The following is a 22,686-nucleotide window of genomic DNA, read 5'->3' as shown; positions in this document are numbered from 1 at the left end:
ACTCAGTTCAAATCTGGGCTCAGAGACTTACCTTGGTTTCATCTATAAAACAAGCTGGAGAAGGAAAGGGCAAACCATTCTGGTATCTTTGTCATGAAAATCCCCCAAATGTGGTCGGATTCTGACACAACTGAAACCCCCTGAACAACAAAACAACAATTCTGTTTCAAGTATGTGATTTTAATTTCATGATGTCAAAACCCATGTGTTAGCATATCTATCCATTCATTCAAGAAACACTGAGCACTGTGTGCAAGGTTCTTCTGTGCTTAAGTCAGGGAGAGATGTAATAATAGCAAGATTTCCTGGCTGCAAAGAACATACAGAGATAAATACATAGGTAGGATTAGAATCAAAGGCAGTAGGTTATCTTAAGAGATATACAACCAAAGATCCTCATTTAAAAAAATAAACAATGGTTCCTTCAAATGCTATCACAGCTCCTATTATGTGTCAGGCTCTGTACTAAGTACTTACAAATATTTTATCATTTAATCCTCACAACAATCCCAGGAACTATTAAATCCCATTTTATAAATGATGAAACTGAGGTAAACAAATTAGATGCCTCATCTAGAATTACATATTTAGTAAATATCTGGAATCACATTTGAATTCAGATCTTTCTGAGTCTAGTTCTGGCTCAATAACTGTAAACACCTACTTGCCCTCTAAGGTGTCTATTTAGTTCAAAGGAGATTGCCAATTTCTACCAAGGTGAGTTGTGTCTGACTGTGCAACCTCCTGTGGGATTTTCTTGGCAGAGATACCAGAAGGGTTTGAGACTTTTTCCTCCAACTTATTTAATAGAAGAGGAAAACGGAGGCAGACAGGGTGAAATGATATGCCTAGAACCCCCCAGCTAAAAAGTTTCTGAGCCTGGATTTGAACTCAGGAATGTGAGTCTTTGTGGCTTCAGGCCTGTCACCTCTGCCCTATCAGGGACACCTCAAATTCCATATTAATTTCTCAAAGCAAGGTCAGCCTATGACAAAAGGCCTTTGCATCTCTTTTCCTAGAGTAGCCCACATTTTCCTCAGGACAAGGGCGGGAGGAGAAGCAGAGCAGTTTACTTCATAGCAAGCTGACTCATTTCTGATAAGCATTTGGCAATATTTTAAAGAGATCGAAAGTTTTTAATCTGACTTTGCAAACTTTTTTCTTTTGAAGTTATACATTTTATTTGGTATTTTAGCATAACTGATTTCCTTTGTACTCTCACTTATTTTGTTTTGTTTAACAACAACATCATTATGAGAAGGGGATGCGCACAGGCGCACGCTGTTTAGCACAGAGCCTGGCACAGAGTTGATAAATGTTAGGCAGCTAACTGACCAGAGAGATCCATGACACAAAATTTCCGACTTCAGCCCGGTAACCCATTCCCGAGTTCTAATTCTCCAAGCCAATGGTCAGCCATCATGGGCAGAAACTGTGTGACTTTGTTTCAGTAGGGAGCTTAGACAGCTACTGACACAGTTGGACAAACATTCTGAAGCTCAGGGATTGACAAGAAGTAAAAAAAAACCACCCAAATCACTCGCTTTTCTCTAAAGGAAAGGCAAGAAATGGTCCGGAATCAGTGGGGCTTATGCACGGTTTAAAAGGGAGCCATTAGGAAAGCAGCAGAGGATGCTTTAATTTTCCCGAACAAGGGGGGGGGGGGGGGAGGGAGTGAGCACACTAATTGGATGACTGAATCAATTATCAGACGTCCTTTCACAGGTTAGAGCTCATTAACCTTAACATTAAGGGAACCAAGTTTACACCAGTGCGGAACTAGCCACCAGGCAGGGCGTTCTAGCATCTTCATAGCCCGTCCCCCAGGGAGAAAGGAGCTGGGAGGCTGGCTCTCCATCCTGCCCCCAGGACTGCCATTAAGCACTCAGGTATGCTGTGTGCAATGGCACCAGGGAAATTTTCAACGTGGCAAGTCAGTGACATTGGGGAAAAAGTCTGCCTCTCTTCCCGCTGCCTTTGGGGCCATCCCCTCCGGGATTCTGCACTCTCGTCCGGCCAAGAACTCGGGGATAGGTAGGGAGGCAAGAAAAGGGGTGCAGGGCGGCGGCTTCTTACCTCTCACAGGGAGCAAAGGAGTTTTTCAGAGAGGCGAGGTCAGGGAAGTTAAATTTAGGTAATGTGGATTTGTTCCATGGAAGAAAAAAAACCACCACAAAAAAGATCACAGGTCTTTCTATTAGAAGGGACTGGCCGCTCCTCTTGGGGAGGAGCCACTCTGTACCTTCCTGCCCACGGGGAGATGCCCCCCATTCCCTTCGGGTGAATCCTCGGCAGAACTGCCACTTTATTAGGAGTCCCAGTTGTGTCAATTTCACTCTCGACTCAATTTACTCTACAGACTAAATCACCTCTTCGAGGGTATGTCCTATTGGGAGAGAACATGAATATAAAGTAACACAAAATTATTCTTTTTATTTTTTATTATTATAGCTTTTTATCCACAGAACATATGCCTGGGTAATTTTTTACTTCTGTTCCGACTTTTCCCTTCCCCTCCACATGAAGAATTGGATTCAGTAGCTACACCCAGAGAAGGAACACTAGGAAATGAGTGTAAACTGTTTGCATTTTGTTTTTCTTCCCAGGTTATTTTTACCTTCTGAATCCAATTCTTCCTGTGCAACAAGAGAACTGTTTGGTTCTACACACATATATTGTATCTAGGATATACTATATATAACATATCTAACATGTATAAAACTGCCTTCCATCTAGGGGAGGGGGTGGGGAATGGAAGGGAAAAGTCGGAATAGAAGTGAGTGCAAGGGATAATGATGATCAATTGGAATTGGATTCTCTTCTCTATGTTGAAGATATCCACTTCCATCAGAATACATCCTCATACAGTATCATTGTTGAAGTGTATAATGATCTCCTGGTTCTGCTCGTTTCACTCAGCATCAGTTGATGTAAGTCTCTCCAAGCCTCTCTGTATTCCTCCTGCTGGTCATTTCTTACAGAACAATAATATTCCATAACATTCATATACCATAATTTACCCAGCCATTCTCCAACTGATGGACATCCATTCAACTTCCAGTTTCTAGCTACAACAAAAAGAGCTGCCACAAACATTTTGGCACATACAGGTCCCTTTCTCTTCTTTAGTATTTCTTTGGGATATAAGACCAGTAGTAGTACTACTGGGTCAAAGGGTATGCACAATTTGATAACTTTTTGGGCATAGTTCCAGATTGCTCTCCAGAATGGCCGGATTCTTTCACAACTCCACCAACAATGCATCAGTGTCCCAGTTTTCCCACATCCCCTCCAACATTCATCATGATTTGTTCCTGTCATCTTAGCCAATCTGACAGATAACACATAAAATTATTTAAGAAATATATACAAAGTAATATTTGGGGTGGGGGACCAAGGCATTAGTAGTTATGGGGAAAAAGCAAAAGCCTTATGTAGATAAAACTCAGAGGTCCCCATATTGGTTCTGATTAAATACAACTAAGGAATAGCTCTGTAGGCTCTTAAGGTATATCACCTGGTCCCCTAAAATAACTATGCACTGATAAGGTTAAGACGGATGTGAGATACTAAAAAATAATTCATGCTGAGAGCAGAAAATGGTGCTCTTGCACAAGGAACATTCATGGATGACAAGATAGGGTTACAAAAGAAGCTTCACAGCCAGATGAATGGAGCAGATTTAAAACAATGCAGTAAATGTAAGAGGGACAAGAGAGTTGGGAAGAAAAATCATCAAATAGGGAAGAAAATGGAGAAAAACCACAGTTTGCTGAACTTTCTAGAAAGAAACAACAAACCATCCTTCTCTTCTTCAAGCCCTCAACATACTAATTCAAATTGTGTCCAAGTTTTGGGGTGCACATCCACCCCTTCTTTGCAGACATTTTACTAATATATTTTATAGAAATAAACTATGTTACAAATGTAATTTACAAGCATACAATTTTTGACAAAAATATCCCAGACCTGGAACCTGGACTGGGCTTGAGAAAAGGCAATGGAAAGCAGGCCCCAGACTGGCCTATCTGGTTTTTGTCACATATGGGGAACTTGGCTCACAACTAAACCTAAATTCACCCTTGCTCCTTCTCTCAACTCTTAAACATCTTAGTCATTTTTGGAGAGTCAGAAAGTCAGCCTCTATCTCACAACTCGCACTTACGTTGTCCTTTGGTACTAAAAATATAATCTCCTGTGTTCATAAGCCAAAAAGAAAATCCAAAAAAGCATGAGGAGATAACTTGGAATGCTTTCCCCATGTGGTTGCCTGTAAATAGGACTAATGTCTGGCCTCTGACACATTTGGGCTTACCTCTCAGGGCCCCAGACAAGACTATAAAATTATAGGTATGGAACAGTGGCTGACATGCACTGGCAAGAGGGAGTTTCTTCAGTGAGTTTTTTATCTTAGTAATGCAGATATTTTTGAGTGCCTCCAACACTAAAAAAAAAAAAAAAAAAAGAGCATATACTCACATATGCATTATAAATTATATCTATGTACGGGTTCTAAGTTTAGTTTATTTTGATGGCTGTCATAGTTTTAAAGATATCTCCCAAAATTATCTGTCTTTTAAACGGATTTTCTCAACAGCACCTGCACAGCTGCTGCAGGTGCCCGGGTCATAGCTGTTTAAATCACCCTGAGGGGCTGACACCTGGCAAAGGCGGGGGCAGGAGCTTGTACAAGAATGGGAGAAGGTGGAGCTGGGGGATAATGAAGTAAAGGAAGGATAGGGATTTGTTTGAGACCAGCTCTACAATTGGTGAATCAGGAATCTTCGTGGATCATTTCTCCCTTTGTGGGTGTGTGGCCCTTAAGGAAAAAACAGGTTTGGTCCAAAATATTGTCTCCAAATACCACATACTTTATAAAGTAATATTAAAGGGTTCTTTTTCAGCCTTCATATTATAGGATAGGCATTTTATCTTATAAACAAAATGGGAGGATTCCTGGGATGCTAGCTAATTGGCAAAACAAAATGATATGGGTTTATACACAGGCTGGTGGTCTAATCTGAAACTCTATAGCTGTGATTCTTAATTTTTTTTTTTTTTATCTCAGAATCAACCATGTTACAATCTTAAAAATTACTGATAAGAGTGGTACTGTTTTATATATTTTGGCATACCTCCTTAATATATGGCTTAACAAAAGCGGCATTTTCACCTTTGCTTCTGCACAATCTGTTGTGATGTTGATTTGATTGAATCATATGAAGAAAATCTAGCCTCATACAGATATGTATTTGGAGGTAGGAGTATTTAAATGGGCAAATTCCATCTTATTATAGATCTAAAGGACCTCTTGAAAGGGAATGTTCCCCTCCCCCCATGCCTATAGCCGGTTTGAGAACTACTGAGCTATTTTATTTAATCTGTCTGCCTCAGTTTCCTCATTTTTTAAATGTGGATGATAATAGTAATAATACCCACTTTCTGGAGCTGTTGTGAAGATAAAATAGGATAAAATTTGTGAAGTACTTTGTAAATCTTAAAGCACGACAAAAATACCTTAATATATAATTCTATCACATAATGACATTGTATATTGTATAACACATAATAGCAAGTATTTGTTAGTTATTATTACTATTACCTGAGAACTGTGAAATACTTTATAGGACTTTGCTGGGGAATAGAAGTGTAGAATTTCACAGTGAGAAACTGAATCACAGAAAAGAGCAAGAATTTGCTCAAGATCAAGTCAATTCAAGTTAAGTGGAGAGCATTTATTAAATGCTCATTATATTCCAGGCACTGTACTAAATAAAAATACTAGCAAGAAAAACAAAACAAAACAAAAGAAACAAACCCATGCCTTCCCTCAAGGAGCATATAATATACTGGGAAATGATCAAATAGAAAATGGGGCAGATAGGTGGTACAGTGGGTAGAGTACCAGGTCTGGGGTCAGAAAGTCTCATCTTCCTGAATTTAAATCTGTCCTCTAACACTAGCTGTATGATTCTGGGAAAGTCACTTAACCATCTTTGTTTCAATTTCTTCATTTGTAAAATGGGCTGGAGAAACCACTCTAGTATCTCTGCCAAGAAAACCCCAAATGGGATCACAAAGAGTTGGACATGACTAGCTGTAAATGGGGGTAGAGTTGGGAGAGAGACAAGAGAAGCCTTATGCAAGAACATGTTTCAGAAAGTCCTATGGAGAATCAGGAGTGCCACCTGGAGAGGAATAAAGACATGGCTGGTCTAAGCATGGGAGAGTCTGGGAGGAACCAGCCAATCAGAGAGTGGCCATGGAGCTGGAGGATGCTTCTAGTTGGGAAGTATTCCAGGGATGGAGTGAGCTTCCAGGGAGGCAAGTTTACTATGGCATGGCAGACCAAGTCTTGTGGGAAATCAGAGAGTCAGCCTGGAGAGGAAATTTGAGAGTACCTGAATAAAACCACTGTTTCCTTACTTAGAGATTGACAGGAAGGGGGTGAAAGGATACTGTGGATTTATTCAAATCACAACTGCTGCTTCTACTTAAAATGACCTTGAAATCGGGAATGATAGAGCAAAGATGACCAATATAAAATTGAAGTTCAAGGTTAAATCAGGAGTTATGCAATAATCTAGGGGAAAAACACTTCTGGTTTTTTAGGCCTATTCTTTTTGCAATCGATTGTCTTTGACAAGAACCCATAGCTTTCTCTTTCCTGGCATTTTCTGTCTTGTCAAATTTGTAAGGGAATCTTCCATGTTGGAAATCTCTAGCTCCCATACCACCATGTTGATAGGTATTTCAGTGCCTTTGACATCAGAAAGTAAAGTCATCAGATGTGACCTTGGTGGTCTTCAGCAATGGCGAGCAATCCCGATGTTTGACGTAATGATCAAAAGAGTGGCAAGAATTTAGCATAATGATGCTCCAAGTCCTGGGGAAAGGCCTCTTATGGAAGCATCATGGACTTGTGTCCACTTGATCCAGCTAGCAATGCTCTCTGTGGATTCAGGCTACGTCCTTGTGTAGAAACTGGTTGAACATCTAGGCTACTTTCTTCATGCCTAGGAAGGTCCTTATTTAGCCTTTACTTGTGAGTTAAAAGGTACTACATAAAAGTCTTCTTGCTTTAAGCATTGCTAGTTAATTTTTCTTTAGGCTAGAGCTGGTGCTGTTGTTTCTACTTGGTAGATCATGGATCTTGGATCACAGGATCACAGATTTAAAAGCTAGACAGGATGCTGAAGTCATCTATTCCAGAGCTTCTTATACTTTTCTCACTCACAACCCTTTTTGCCTGAGAAATTATTACATGTATATAAAATAGGGACACAAATCAAACATTTACTGATAATAAATCATCCCCTATGTTACAAGACCCCATAAGGGTCAAAATTTGCAGTTTAAGGAGCTGGAAAGTCTAATCCACCTAGAGATAAGGCATCATCACAGTCAGGGTTTCTCAATTTTTTCGTATTATTATGGACATCTTTGCCAGTCTATTGAAGCCAACAGACTCCTTCTCAGATTTTTAAATATATAAAATACAGAGCATTACAAAGGAAACCAGGGGTTTTGAAAAATAAAAGATGCATTTTTCCCTATCCAATTTTATGAACCCCAAGTTAAGAAGCCCTGATCTAAGTAATGAGATTCTTTTTTTTAAGGACCAAAAGTTTGAATACTCACTTGGATTAGGTAAAAACTAAACCAGTGTTTCTCAAGCTGTGCTGCAAGGAATGTCAAAATACCTCCAAATTGTTTGTTTTTAAAATGAACTTTGTTGTTTATAGGCATTAAAACAAAAAATTAAACAAAAAATTTTGTTTAAACTGAAGACTCTGACATTGTGGAGAAGTTTGAGAATTACAGAAGTAGAAGAACAAATTAATAGCCACAAATTTAGAAAATATTAGTGTTTCTGCTAGGAAAGATAAAAGGATCACAATGGGTAAAAGAATCTCTCTATTCCCTGACATATCAGGTAGGGTAAGATGACTTTTCCCTCTCCCTCCTTCCCTTCCTTCTTGCTTCTCTCCCTTGCTTCCTTCCTCCCTCACTCTTTCATTCCTTTCTCCCTCACTCTTTTCCTCCCTTCCTCCTCTCCCTTTCATTCTTCCTTCTTTCTATCCATTCACCCATCCTTCCTTCCTTTTCCTCTCCTTTCCTTCACCCCTCTCTCCTTTCCTTCCTTCTTCTCTCTTTTCCTTTCCTTTCTTCCTCCTCTCCCTTTCATTGTTCCTTCATTCCATCTATCCACCCATCCTTTCTTTCTTCCTTCCTCTCTCCCCTTCTTTCCTCCCTCCTTTCTCCCTTCCTTTCTCCCTTACTCTCTCTTTTCCTTCCTCTATCTCCCTCCCTCCCTCTTCCTCTTCCTTTTTTCCCTCTCTCTCTACCTTACTTCCCTCTTCCTTGACTTCTTTTCTTCTTTCCTTTCTTCCTTCTCCCCTTCCTCCCTCCTCTTTTATCCTCCCTTTTATCTATCCATCCATCCTTTCTTCCTCCTCCTTTCCCTTCCTTTTTTCCTCCCTTCCTCTCTCCCTTTCTTCCTCTCTCTCTCCCTCCCTCCCCTTTCATCCTTCCTTCTTCCCTCCTCTCCTTTTCATCCTTCCTTCCTTCCTCCTCCTTCCCTCTTCCTCTCCCTTTCATCCTTCCTTCCTTCCATCCAGTGAAAAACTGGTTGTCTAATATTATTGATTTAAGATTCTTTCCATTAAGGGTGTAGCCAGGGCTTCTGAAGAGGCAGCAGCTTTCCGTGCCCCAAGAAATGATAAAGATTTACAAATGCCACCAACAGTGTCTTTCTTCTGGACATAGGAAAAAGAGACACTTAGTGCAGATTGTTGTGGGTGGTCATCTGAAGGAGACGTGAACCAACAATCCAGAAGACAGTTGCTTTCTGACAACTGTCAATACCTACTTATGGCTAGGAGAGGAGGAGCACATCCTAATTCAGGAGGAACCTATAAGCCATCTGTGTACATGATGAAATCATATGCTGTTGCTCCTTAATCCAACTTCCAATTCCACTCCTCCCCTTTTCTCTACTCTTTTTTTCCCCAGTAATAATGAGGAACCCCCTATTCAAGTCTTGCCCCTTTTCTATGCCTCTGTTCTCTGGCCACATTAGACAACTGTGTGACTTGGCAAGTAAGATCTCTGGATCTCCCAGTCCGTTTATGTCTAATGAGGGGCCTTGGAAGTCACGTACCCAAAGGTCTTCTAGCTTTAAAGTGAAATAATCCCAAATTGTTAAATGATGTGAGAATTATTACACACCTCTCACAGATACAGCTCTCCCAGGTTGGATGTAGATGTGGCAGATATCATGACTACATTTGCTCTTCACTTCCCAGGAGATAACAAAAACTTTGGATTTTGACAGCTAGGAACTAAACAGAAACACACCTATGGGAAAGTCATATTCAGAACTTAAATCATAAAGGACAAGGAACACATCCAGAGCCAAACCCCAGATGGTTATCATCAGTCTGTGCAAAATGCAGCACTGCAAACAAAAGGCATCTGTGACATTGTTAAAAGAGTATTCATGGGATGCCCCAATTCCATTACATACTTTTGCCGCTGAAAGTGATTCTAAACGCAACATTAAACTGCACATTCCAAGAATGGAGGAGAAAATCTTGTAAAAGGTGACAAAAAGAAACCATTCAGAAAACCCTTTTTGACAGTGTCTGTCAATTCCAGGCTTTGGGGAGGTTGAGTCCATTTTCTCAAGAAGCTGTGAACTTTGTCAATGCCATACAGAGAAGGCTGACTTTACTGGCTCTTCCTGAGGAGATACTGAAATATGACAAGGAGAAAATGAACAAGTTGAGACACACAGAACAAGGCAGGGTTTGACTCTATTCAAAGGGAAAGCAAGCTGAATTTCTAATTAGCAGATGTCAGAATTAGATGGGGAGGGAGGTATATCAGTATACCAGGCTAGAATGGATGTAAGTACGTGCATGTTCCCTTTCTTTCCAAAATGGATTCTAAATGAGGAACAATGCAGTGGAAATGCCGATTTCTCCAAGTTCTGGAAAGATACATCACCACAGAAAATGGCCAGGAAGATATACGGATGTTTTGGCTGATGAAGGGGAAAAGTGACCATTTGAAATACCTTGCTGTATTCTTTGCTTTCCTCACGACCAACCCTATCTGCATTAATACAACACAGAATAATTTCTCAATGTCATAATTCAGCCCCTGTCGATGAATATCTTGCTGTAGCAGCAACATTCATGCAACCAAAGCACCAGCACTAGATTTTTCAGAATAAACAAATCCTGACAGACCTTAAAATACTCTCTCTTAATACCCATTATTTTTAAAAGCAGAAAGCTGTATTTGTAAAATAAAGACTGGAATTAAAATTAAATTTCCATAGAAGTAACTTGGCAAAATCAAAAGAAACTTGAAATTTCTGAATTCAAGGCCTGAGGACCTAGTTCTGTTTCTCACTTTCACAGCCTTCCATGCACCTGAGAGATCCTTCAGTCTCTTAAGGATCTGTGATTTCAAGGTGCAGATTTCCCTGGGTGCAGATCTTAGCTTCTCTACCCATTTTTTCCAGATGGTCTCTTAGAAATCCAGAACAAGACCTAGAAAAAATAACAACAAAATTCATATGGAAGAATAAAAGGTTGAGAATTGCAAGGGAACTAATGAAAAAAAACTCAGAGGAAGGTGGTCTAAGTGTACCTGATCTAAAGCTATATTATATAGCAGCAGTCACCAAAACCATTTGGTATTGGCTAAGAAATAGACCGGTAGATCAGTGGAACAGATTAGATACAAAGGACAAAAAAGGGTACACTATAGCAATCTAATCTTTGACAAACCCAAAGATTCCAACATTAGGGATAAAAATTCATTATTCGGAAAAAACTGTTGGGAAAACTGGAAATTAGTATGGCAGAAATTAGATATGGATCCACACTTAACACCATATACCAAGATAAGATCAAAATGGGTCCATGATTTAGGCATAAAGAGGGAGATAATAAATAGATTAGAGGAACAGAGGATAATCTACCTCTCAGACTTGTGGAGGAGGAAGGAATTTATGACCAGAGGAGAACTAGAGATCATTACTAATCACAAAATAGAAGATTTTGATTACATCAAACTAAAAAGTTTCTGTACAAACAATACTAATGCAAACAAGATTAGAAGGGAAGTAATAAACTGAGAAAATATTTTTAAAAACAAAGTTCTGACAAAGGTCTCATTTCCAAAATATATAGAGAACTGACCATAATTTATAAAAAACCGAACCATTCTCCAATTGATAAATGGTCAAAGGATATGAACAGAGAATTCTCAGAGGAAGAAATTGAAACTATATCCACTCACATGAAAGAGTGTTCCAAATCACTACTGATCAGAGAAATGCAAATTAAGACCACTCTGAGATACCACTACACACCTGTCAGATTGGCTAAGATGACAGGAACAAATAATGATGAATGTTGGAGGGGATGTAGGAAAACTGGGACACTGATACATTGTTGGTGGAGTTGCGAAAGAATCCAGCCATTCTGGAGAGCAATCTGGAATTATGCCCAAAAAGTTATCAAACTGTGCATACCCTTTGACCCAGCAGCCCTACTACTGGGATTATATCCCAAAGAAATACTAAAGAGCGGAAAGAGACATATATGTGCCAAAATGTTTGTGGCAGCTCTTTTTGTTGTAGCTAGAAACTGGAAGATGAATGGATGTCCATCAGTTGGAGAATGGTTGGGTAGATTGTGGTATATGAAGGTTATGGAATATTATTGCTCTGTAAGAAATGACCAGCAGGAGGAATACAGAGAGGCCTGGAGAGACTTAAATCAACTGATGCTGAGTGAAATGAGCAGAACCAGAAGATCACTGTACACTTCAACAACAATACTGTATGAGGATGTATGCTGATGGAAGTGGAAATCTTCAACATAAAGAAGATCCAACTCACTTCCAGTTGATCAATGATGGACAGAGGTAGCTGCACCCAGAGAAGAAACAATGGGAGGGGAATGTAAATTGTTAGCACTAATATTTGTCTGCCCAGGTTGCATGTACCTTCGGATTCTAATGTTTATTGTGCAACAAGAAAATGATATTCACAAAAAAAAAAAAAAAAAAAAAAAAAAGAAATCCAGAACAAATAAACAAATTTAAGGAGAAATTTTAAATTCTGTTCTTGGTGCCTCATAATGTCAACCTAGTGATTAGACTTTTCCTATCTGACTGGGCTCCTCCCTCAAATAAGTAACAAAATGGTCTGCCATTGGCCCAACTCCCACTACCTTTAAGTATCAAGGGTCCCCTCTATGCCATTATAGGGTACCAGGGGACGCAAAACAGCTCTTTACATTTTAAAAAAACATCTCCAGGCTGTAAAGATCTGCCTTCATTTTCAGATTTCAACATATGCATAAACACACACAGTTTTCTTTTGTTGAGTGGTGTGTGTGTGTGTGTGCTTGTGCGCATGTGTGTATGTGTGTGTGTAGTCTTTTCAAATAAAATGGAATCAATTCTTGAAAAAATCCATAGTTCCTTGTTCTGGAGTTTATATCTCAAATTTAATTATCATATCTTAACCCTAGAAAAATGAGAGTTAGAATGGGGTAGTTGACAGAAAACTGGTCTTAGAGCCAAGGAAAGTTGATTTTAAGTTCTGCCTATAACAGTGAGCAAATCACTTAATCTTAGTGTAATTGGTAACTCTCTAAGACAAAGGTTCTTAACCTGGAGTCTACCAATCTGCTTTTAACTATATATCAAAATAATTGGTTTTCTTTGTAATCCAATATATTTTGTTTTATGCATTTAAAAACAATCTTGGAAGAGGTCTGTGTTGTTGTTCATTTCTATTTTTCAGAGGACCTATGGCAGACCAAGGTGGGCAGAGCTGTTTACAGTTGTCAGCCTCACTTTTTCCAGTTATCAAAGTCCAGTGGCAAGGTGTAAGGCAAGATGACTGGTGACGGCCTGTGATATAGTGGATGCCCCTGGTATCTTCAATTCCTAAGCACTTTGCAGCACCTGTTTCACCTCTCTCCATGAGCATTAAAACAAATTATCCTCAACCACCCATTCTGACCAGGGAGGTCTTCACAAGCTTAGGGTAATGTTCTCTTAACTCACCAACTGTTTTGAGGCCTGCTGAATATTCTAATCTGGTTTATCCCATTTGCCATGACAACTTTACTGGGATATGGGCAAGGAGCATGTTACAGCTGCTTGGAGCCACAGATCAGAGCCGAGTAACAAGTGGACACCAAAGGTGGATGAGCAGCCCTCACACCAGAGATGCTTATCCTCCCCGAACATCCCACAAACTCCAAGAGTCCACAGGCTTCACCAGGATGCACAAAGGGTCCAGCACACAAAGTAAAGGCTGAGACTTCTTCTCTAAGACTGCTAGATGCATGCTGACCTACAGTGGTAGGGGGAATTTGCTCACTTCCCAAGATCAATGAAAACACAGGTCTAATCTCTGTAACTAATACAGAAATACATAACCAAGTTTTCTGGGTAGTGGGCTGTCTCACTGTTTGGAGGAAAGGAGTAGACACAAAAAGAGACTGTCCTCTTTTTTTCTACGTATCCTATCAGTGGAGAGTCTATCTTCAAGTGACATAGGGAAGTACAGCTCAAAGAAAGAAAGGAAGGGCAGAGGGAAATTACATAGAGAAGTCAAAACAACAATTGAGAAGGAGAGTGACATTGGCCACCTTGTTGGAGCATAAGTACCTAAGTGGTATTTGGCTTCAGTTCAGTCACTTTTCATTAATATCTAATTCTTTATGACACCATTTTGGGGTTTCCTTAGTAAAGGTACTGGAGTGGTTTGCCATTTCCAACTCTAGCTCCTATTATGGATCAGGAAACTAAAACAATTCAGGTCAAGTGACTTGCAGGGGATCACACATTTGAACTCACAAAGTGAAAAGTTTTCCTGACTTCAGGAACAGCACTCTATTCACAGCACTACCTAGCTGCTCTGATATTTGGTTATCAAACAACAAAATAAATATCAGTTGCAGATTGTGCTGTCAATTTTTTTTTTTTAAGGTAAGAGGAAAGAATGTGTAAAAATTTTAAAAATGGATTCAAGGAAAATGTGCTTTTAAAAAAGAGGGGGGAGGAAGAATTTGTAAAGAATAAAAATAAATTCAAGGAAGCTACATTATATGAACCTGACGGAATATAATACCACAAAAATGCTGAGTATGAGGATTCAGATGAGCATCACAGAAGATCTATATGAACTAATTCAGGATGAAGTAAACAGAACCAAGAGAACAATTTGCATGCTAACTAAAATAGCATTAATGAAAATACAGAAAGGCAGTTTAACTCAGATTAATTGCAATGATCAATCTTTGCTCCAAAGGGAAGATATGCAACTATCTTAGGGACAGAACGAAGGAGGGGAGAGAGAAAAAGAAACAAACAGAGAAAGTACAGGGGGGATGTTTGTATGGGGAAGTGATAAAAATGTTGCATATGCTTTTTCAGAAATAGGTAAAGATTTGGGGGGGGGGTTGTGTATTTATTTTACTACATTATAAGGGAGGGTCAAATATGTTGACAATATATTAGGAAGTGACTCCAAAAAGGACACAATGTAAAAAAAAAAAAAAAATTACAGGAGAATCTTTGAACAATTTATTTCATATACAATCCTGCTCTATTCAGGACAGATGACAAGTTAATGTCCTCACGTATGCTGAGATCACTGCAACAGAGTTCACTGTGACAGACCTCTTGTGGAGATCAAAAACATCATCTGGTTTCCATGGGAATAATTTTTGGGAGCTACAAAGTCTTTGAAGAGCATCTCTATTTTTACTCTAAGGTATAATGGCCTCAAAGAGTTCATCCCAACCTTGGATGAAAATGGAAAGGCAAGCATGGACATCCATCTGTCTCACTCATGAAGGGGGTGTGTGTATGTGTGTGTCTGGGGGAGGGGAGAAAGGAGCTTTGTACTTATGCTTCTTGCATAAGATTATACATAGATTTGCTTTTTTTTGGTATCTCTGTTAAGGGAGCAAGATTCAGAGGTGCTAGAAAATGCAGAAACATGTTTCCACAACCTCCATCTACAAGTTGCAATATATAGACAGCACTGGTAATGTGATAAATCACTGGTCATTGCCTGTCTCAATTTTCTTATCTGTAAAATGGATAGACTACTGGGTAGACATACTTCACTTGGGAACACAGTGAACACTTAATAAATGCTTCTTGACTTTTTTTATGTTGTCCATGATCAAACATTTTCTTTTCTTTTTCTGCTTTGCAAAAGCATTTTATCATCCCCTACCAAAAACAAAATAACTACCAAAAAACAAAACATGCAAGTAATTGTGCATACAAGATATATACATGGTAAATGGAAGCCATTCTCTGAAAGATGGCACCAAAAATAAATGAAAATAGTAATGATAACACTTCATTTGGAATCTGGAAGTTCAAATGTCACCTTATATACTTCCTAACTCTGGGCAAGTCACTTAACTTCTAAACTTCAATTTATCTATAAAATGAGTATAATAATAGTTCCTACCTGGACCTATCATTGAAGAGGTCGACCAAATGCACCAGAAAAGAGAGCATTCCATAAAGCTTTCCAAAAATTGAAAGCACACATTTGTAACCAAGGCAGTAGTAGTTTAAAAGTAACATTTAAGCTAGTGTGTAAATCCTGTTAACAAGCAGAAATGCAATTCTTGTCCTGGAGAATAAAATCTATTTAAAATTGGCACCATAAAAAAATAGCCCCTACCTCTCAAGGATGTTTTGTGGATCAAATTAAGTTTATATGTTTTTATATACATATATATATATATATATATATATATATATATATATATGTGTGTGTGTGTGTGTGTGTGTATACACACACACACACACACACACACACACACACACAGACACACACACACAAATACACAAAGTGCTTTGCACAGCTTAAAATACTATATAAATGCTAGCTAATATTACTATTATTGTTGTTAGAAAAGGAGGCAGACTGGTCATGGAGCAAGAATAAAGGATAATAGATGCGCAACTCATGTCCTTCACTGGGGAAGTCCTAACTACCTTAGCCTGCAACCTGACCCCAGTGAATATTTATGAGAAAGGACCAGAAGGCATAGTGCCAGTCCTCTTCAAGGAACACTGGCACTGTTATACCACAAAGACATGGAAGTATTGATGAACATTTATTAAATGTTTTATTTATTAACACCAGGCATTATGTTAAATGCTGGGGATACAAAATACAAAGAATGCCATATACTCCTACAGTGTCACTTGTCACTTTTCATCTTTTTTAAAAAGCTTTTTATTTTCAAAATATATGTATATTCACCCTTGTAAAACCTTATATTCCAAATTTTTTTCTCCCTCCTTCCCCTTTACCCCATCCCCTAGACAGCAAGCAATCCAATATAGGTTAAACATGTACAATTTTTCTAAACACATTTCTACATACATCATGCTGCACAAGAAAAATCAGATCAAAGGGGAAAAATAAGAAAGAAGAAAACAAGCAACAAACAACAACAACAACAAAAAAGTGAAAACACTGTGCTGCGGTCCACACTCAGTCCCCACAGCCCTCTGGCTCTCTCCATCACAAGACCATTGGAACGGCCTGAATCGTCTCATTGCTGAAGAGAGCCACGTCCTTCAGAATTGATCCTCGTATAGTCTTCTTGTTGCCATGTACAATGATCTCCATTTTGTGCTCACTTCACTCAGCATCAGTGCATACAAGTCTCTCCAGGCTTTTCTGAAATCATCCTGTTGATTGTTCCTTACAGAACAATAGTATTCCATGACATTCATATTCCTTAACTTAGCCATTCTCCAACTGATGGGCATCCACTCAGTTCCCTGATCCTTGCCACCACGTGTTTTAAAAATATAAAATGAGGCAGGTAGGTGACATATTGGTTAGAGTGCTGGATTAGGAAATCAGCAAAACTGAATTCAAAGGGGCAACTAGAAGGTGGCAGAAGGAGCACCGGCTTTGGAGTCAGGAGGTCCTGTGCTGAATTCAGCCCCACAGTTTAATACTTACACCAGTTTTGTGACTTTGGGCAATATATTTAACCCTAACTGCTTTGGCAAAAAAGAGTCCCAAAAACCAAAACAAAACCTGAGTTCAAATCCTCTCAATCACTTATTAACCATGTTAATTCTTGAATTCTCTTTTTCTTCAGTGGTAAGATGGAGATAACAATAGGGCTTCACAGGAGGTACTGAGAGGTTCAGTGCTTTGCAAACTTTAAAGCTAGCTTTTATTGAGAGGAATGTTTGGATAGAATCAAATTAAAATGAAATATCCATTTTTTAAAAAGTTTGTGCAGCAACTTGCCAAGGAACAACCATCTCACCCCCAAATCGATCCACATTATAGTTAAAACTTTAAGTTTGGAGGAAAAAGAATGAACTAAAATTGTAAGTGGAGCGTTTAGGGCAGAAAGCATCAGGCAGCTGATTAGATTTCTCCTCATCTCTGTGACAGAATGGTAGCAGTTTCAAGGGCTCCCCCAGAATAACCTTGAAGGTTCACAATATAATATAGCACAATATATTATAGCACAGTCTAATAACAAATAAGAATAATTTTAATTCAATAGTACATAGTGATAAGGAAGAATATCTTGACATTCAGGTTATTCTGTTATAACACATGAAAATAGGTTCCCAAGATAAGATACAGTTTCTCTTCCATCTCTTATGGCATAAAGTGGATTAGTTTCTCATAGATTTATACATTTAATCACTTACCTGCCTGAAAGTGATCACAGGAAATGTGAAGGAGTTTAACCAGATCTTTTCCAGTACAAAGATTACTTATCATCTATTAAGCCAAGATTTGTCTAGAATCCATCCCACTTTATTTTTCATGAGCCAGACTTTAAAAATCTTTTTCCTAAATGCAGGTAAAGCAGTATTGCAGGAAGCTTAGCTGGAAACCTTAAAGTCAGGAAGATCCACATTCAAACTCTGCTTCTGATGACCCAGGAAAACTACTTAACCTCTTAGGTCTCATAAGCAACTCTCCGAGTGTAAGTAGAAAAAACTGTTCATCTGCGCAGAGGGCAGGAATTTTCACACAGGGAGTTCTCCACCAAGGAAATCATAAGACTTGACTAAAGTCAAAAGCAAACCCTTATTTGCACAAGTGAATTTCAAAATTTGTGGAACTGAATAGACCCAAGCTAATCATGAGCCATGGAGCAAAATTTCTTCTTCATACTAAGGTAGATTGGGGGAAAATGCAGTGCTACCCAAAATATAGAAATTGAAAAATGAAAAAATAATCATGTGTTCATTTTCAAAAAAGACAAAGATAATGCAGACAATGCTTTCCTCAGCCCATTTCCCTTTTAGTTCCTTTCTCAGGGGATAATCAGAAATAAGAGTTGCTAAACAGAAAGATGAAATAATAATAGTAATAAAAGGAGTTGCCCTGTATTCAACAATTGCACCTTACAGAGGACTTTTGTATAAAATAAGGAGCTCATTTGATCTTTAAGATAGACTGTCAGGGTTGGGATTTGTGGTTAAACAAGGGCTCCTGTTTGTTTTGTTTAGATGCAGACCAATAACTTCACTTTACCCAGGGCCAGGTCACATACCAACTGTAAACCTGAGGGGAAACGTGAATTCAGATTTGCTCTGAGAATGAATATTACAAAGTGGGTGGGAAAGAGAGACAGAACAGAGGGGGGGGGGGGGAAGAGTCAGAGACAGAAGGAGACAGAGAAAGAGGGAGGGAGGGTGTGAGAGTGTGTGTGTTGGGGGTAGAAACAAAAGTCACCATAACTCAAATATATTCATTTGCTCATGAACTATTTATGAAATTAGTTCCCACCTCAAACAACCTTCCTCATTTAACACTAGTCTGTATCCCGATGGTCAGTTTCTCTCTGATTATTGGTAGGTGCTTCAAAAGAGAATGATTTGAATATCAAAGGATAAAGATAGGCCCTTAGGAAAATAGATGAAGTCCTTGAATATTTTTTGTAGCAATGACCCTCTTTGTGATGGTGCTTGAAAGCAAATGTCAAACCTAAGGGGGATCTCAGATTCCAGATATCATACGATTTCATCAGAAAAAAAGAATGCCCCCCCAAAATCAGCATGATTCATTCTTTGTTTATGCTAAGAATCAGAAAAGTTGCAATTATGATGTGAAATTTATTAAATATAAAATAAAATCAACTTATTTTTATAAGTATTGTTTTTCAAAATAAACTTCCAATCAATTCTCCCTTTCCAACCTCCACTATTTATTACAAAATGCTGGTGTCCATTTTAAATAGATTTCTTTCAAGTCAGAAGTTCTTAGAGTCTATGAACTTAAAAAAAAAATTTTGATGTCTATACTTCGATAAATTGGTTTGCTTTATAATCCCATGTATTTTATTTTATGCATTTAAAAAAAGCCTTTGCCAGACAAACAAAAAAAGTTAAGGCCTTACATGTTCTTCCCCCTCCATACCAATTATCTTCAGATAATCCTGATCTTCTATATCAGAGGCAGTACAGTATAGTGGAAAGAGGGTTGAATTTGGAATCAGAAGATTTTGGGCTGAATCTCTGACATGGGACTTTGGACAATTCATTAAAATATTGCTGGGTCTCAGGTTCATCTGTGAAGTGAGGGTGTTGAGCTATATGACCTTTGGGGTTCCTTTTTAGCTCTAAATCTATGATATACAATATGTACCCAGAGAGTAAGCCTGGCTCATATTTTATGCACATCTTATTATACGGCCATGATAACTATCACGCCCATTTTACAAGTGGACAGAGGGATTCAGAAAACTTAAATGAATTACCTGAGATCACCTAGAATGAACCTCAGGCACAGGCTGGATCTATGTACGACATATTTGCCCAGTTAGTGATTTATAATGTGATAGAACTGTCCATTTTAACCTGGAAAGACTTATATGAACGTAGAAAGCAGAACCAGGAGAACACTGTATGCAGTAAGAATAACATCATGCACTGATCAACTATGATGGACTTTGCTCTTCTCAGCAATACAATAATCCAAGACAATTCCAAAAGATTCATGGCAAAGATCCATGGAGTCCAAATGCAGATCGAATCGTACTATTGTCACTTTTTTTGTTTGTTTGTTTTCTCTCATGGTTTTTCCCTTTTGTTTCGATTCTTGTTTCACAACATGACTGATGTGGAAATATGTTTAACAGAACTTTATATGTATAATTTATATCAGATTGCTTCCCATCTTAGGGAGAGGAAAGAGGAGAGGAAAAGAGAAAAAATTTGGAACTCAAAATCTTAAAAAAATGCTGAGAACTATCTTTACTTGTAATTGGAGAAATAAAATACTACTATGTGCAAAAAAAAAAAATTTCTTAAGAAAACAGAAAAAAAAAATAATAACTACTTCTTTCAAAATTATTGTTAAAAGCATATGACATTAAAAGACACAGAATAGGTATGCAATTTTTTTCTTTCTTGCAAAAAACCATAGAATGATTAATAAATTCCAAAGGAACACAGAGATCATAGAACTCAATCCTAACATTTTACAGAAGTGCGAATTCAGCCCTGGGACAATAATGTGCCCTGCCAAAGGTCACACACTTCATGGCAAGCTGGAAATAGAACTTAGACTTCTGTATTCTCCATTTAGTTGTGAGACCGTACTATGTAATGGAAAGAACACTGAACTAAGTAGGATTCAGAACACTTGGGTGTCTAATACTAAGAATAGTTAATATTTATAGAATACTTACTGTGTGCCCAGTCCTCTGCTAAGCACTTATTAATTATTATTCCATTTGAGCCTCTAGGAGGCTCAAATTTTCTTTAAGTCTCAATTAAAATTCTTTTTTCTATAGAACCTTTCCCTAAATTCTCATCTCAGAATCCCGGACACGCAAAGATGCACATCACAGCACACTTCTTAGTGCTCAGTCCGGCATTCTAGCACTACAGGTTGTAGGTGTGGAAAGCGTACACAAAGGGGCAGAATCACAGGCAGAAAACAAACGTCTGCGATGGGCACTTCTCACTCCTGTCTCCCTTCAGGGGACGTGTAACTTATTCGCCAGGCTAACTGACACAAACACAGGTCAACATCCCAACAAGATACAGGCGGCTGTGCCGAAGCGCACAGCCAAGGTTACTTCTTTCTTCTCTATTCAGGATGTCTGCTGCTATGTTCTGAAAAAGGCATAAAGACTGACTCAGGGTGGAAGATTCCCCGTCATTGTTCTCCGAGAAAACACAAGGGGCAAAGGGGAATATTTCTCAGCAACTGCCATAGTTGTTGGTTTGACCTGATCACAGCTTCCCCCTATTTCTGATATGATTTTAGGGGCATGAAATCAGTCTCTTTCTCTGCACTGTTTCTCTCTCTCTCCTATATCTCACCCTTTTCTCTCTCCCAACAAGGTTACTTCCGCCCCCCCAGGCTCCCAGACATAGGAATCTTTTTTCAATTTCACTTTGAAAAATATTCTATGGGTATCACTCTGGGTCAGGATCTGAGATGACTCTTCTCTCTCATTTGTAAAATCCAATACCCCTAAAAAGCGTCAAGCTCTGTTGCATTACCCTCCTGACAATTACCAGGGACAAAAATAATGAAATGAGGACAATCGGGAGTGACCCAGAAGAAAAGGGAGAGTGAACACCCAGCGAGATCACTTAATCTGAATCCAATATGTTGAGTTACAGTCTGGGGACCAAAAAAATCCCTTGGCTTATGTCCTACATTGGCATGAGGGAGAAACGTGCACTGGTTATCTAGGCAAGTCCTAAATCCCAAATTAGTAAGCCAAGAGTGTAGCTGGGAAACTGAGCTTCGACACAATCCACAGCCTGACTTTTTTTAAAGCCCTCCATCTCAAACTCTGCCTGAGAATGGACACCACCAGACAGCATCGCTCTGTGCTGCACAGGGCCTGGCCTCCGAGGGCACTGTGCTAGTTCCAAATCTGTAACTGTAAGCAAGTCACTAAATCCAAGCCCATGGAGACCTTGGAGAGGAAGGGGAATGCCAGAGATTCTACAGGGATTATTCATAGAGTCTCAAGTTTTAAAGCCTGGTTTAACAAAGACTATTTTTCTTTCCTTTTCTTCCTTTCATTTCTGCCTTTATCTTCATCAATACTGCTCCTGAGGGGAAAACACCTAAAAAGCCATACTAGGAACTCAAAGGGTACCTGCATCTGGGTCTAATGAAAAAGCAGTTTGTAACTTGGTTTGACCATTTTGGCAAACTATGTAACTATGTGGTATAATTAACTAAATTGTTCATACCTTTGGACTCAGTGAATGAAAAAAAATTACTTTTTACTATGTGCAAAAATGCCATGCTAAGCTCTGGGGATTCAGACAGAAAAGTCAGTCAGCCCCTGCCTTCAAGAAGCTCAACTTCTAGTGGAGAAAGTAGCCATGGGAGGTTTCAGTGGCAAGTCAGATAGGAGGTGCTATCATCGTCAGGGTATAGAGGCAAAGCCAGAAAACGTCAGCAGTCCCCAAAATAATGAATTGACTAGTAATCCCAGTAACTGCTACCAGACATTTAATCCCAAAAAAGTCAAACACAAAGGGAAAATCCCAAGTACAGCCAAAATTTATAGCAATATTTTTTATAAGAAACGAAAAACAAATAGGTTACCCACATTCAATGAGGAGTGGCTGAATAAACTGTACTAA

At 38.8% G+C, this 22,686-nt stretch overlaps 1 protein-coding gene across 2 annotated transcripts in view; it reads right to left on the bottom strand.

The window, feature by feature from the left end:
* Positions 1 to 22,686, bottom strand: part of PPM1H (protein phosphatase, Mg2+/Mn2+ dependent 1H) — a 304,307-nt gene that overhangs the window by 103,110 nt on the left and 178,511 nt on the right. The window lies entirely within an intron of this gene.

Source organism: Sminthopsis crassicaudata, chromosome 5, assembly GCF_048593235.1.
Source record: "Sminthopsis crassicaudata isolate SCR6 chromosome 5, ASM4859323v1, whole genome shotgun sequence".
Classification (NCBI taxonomy): Eukaryota; Metazoa; Chordata; class Mammalia; order Dasyuromorphia; family Dasyuridae; genus Sminthopsis; species Sminthopsis crassicaudata.
This window is presented reverse-complemented; position numbering and strand designations above follow the sequence as displayed.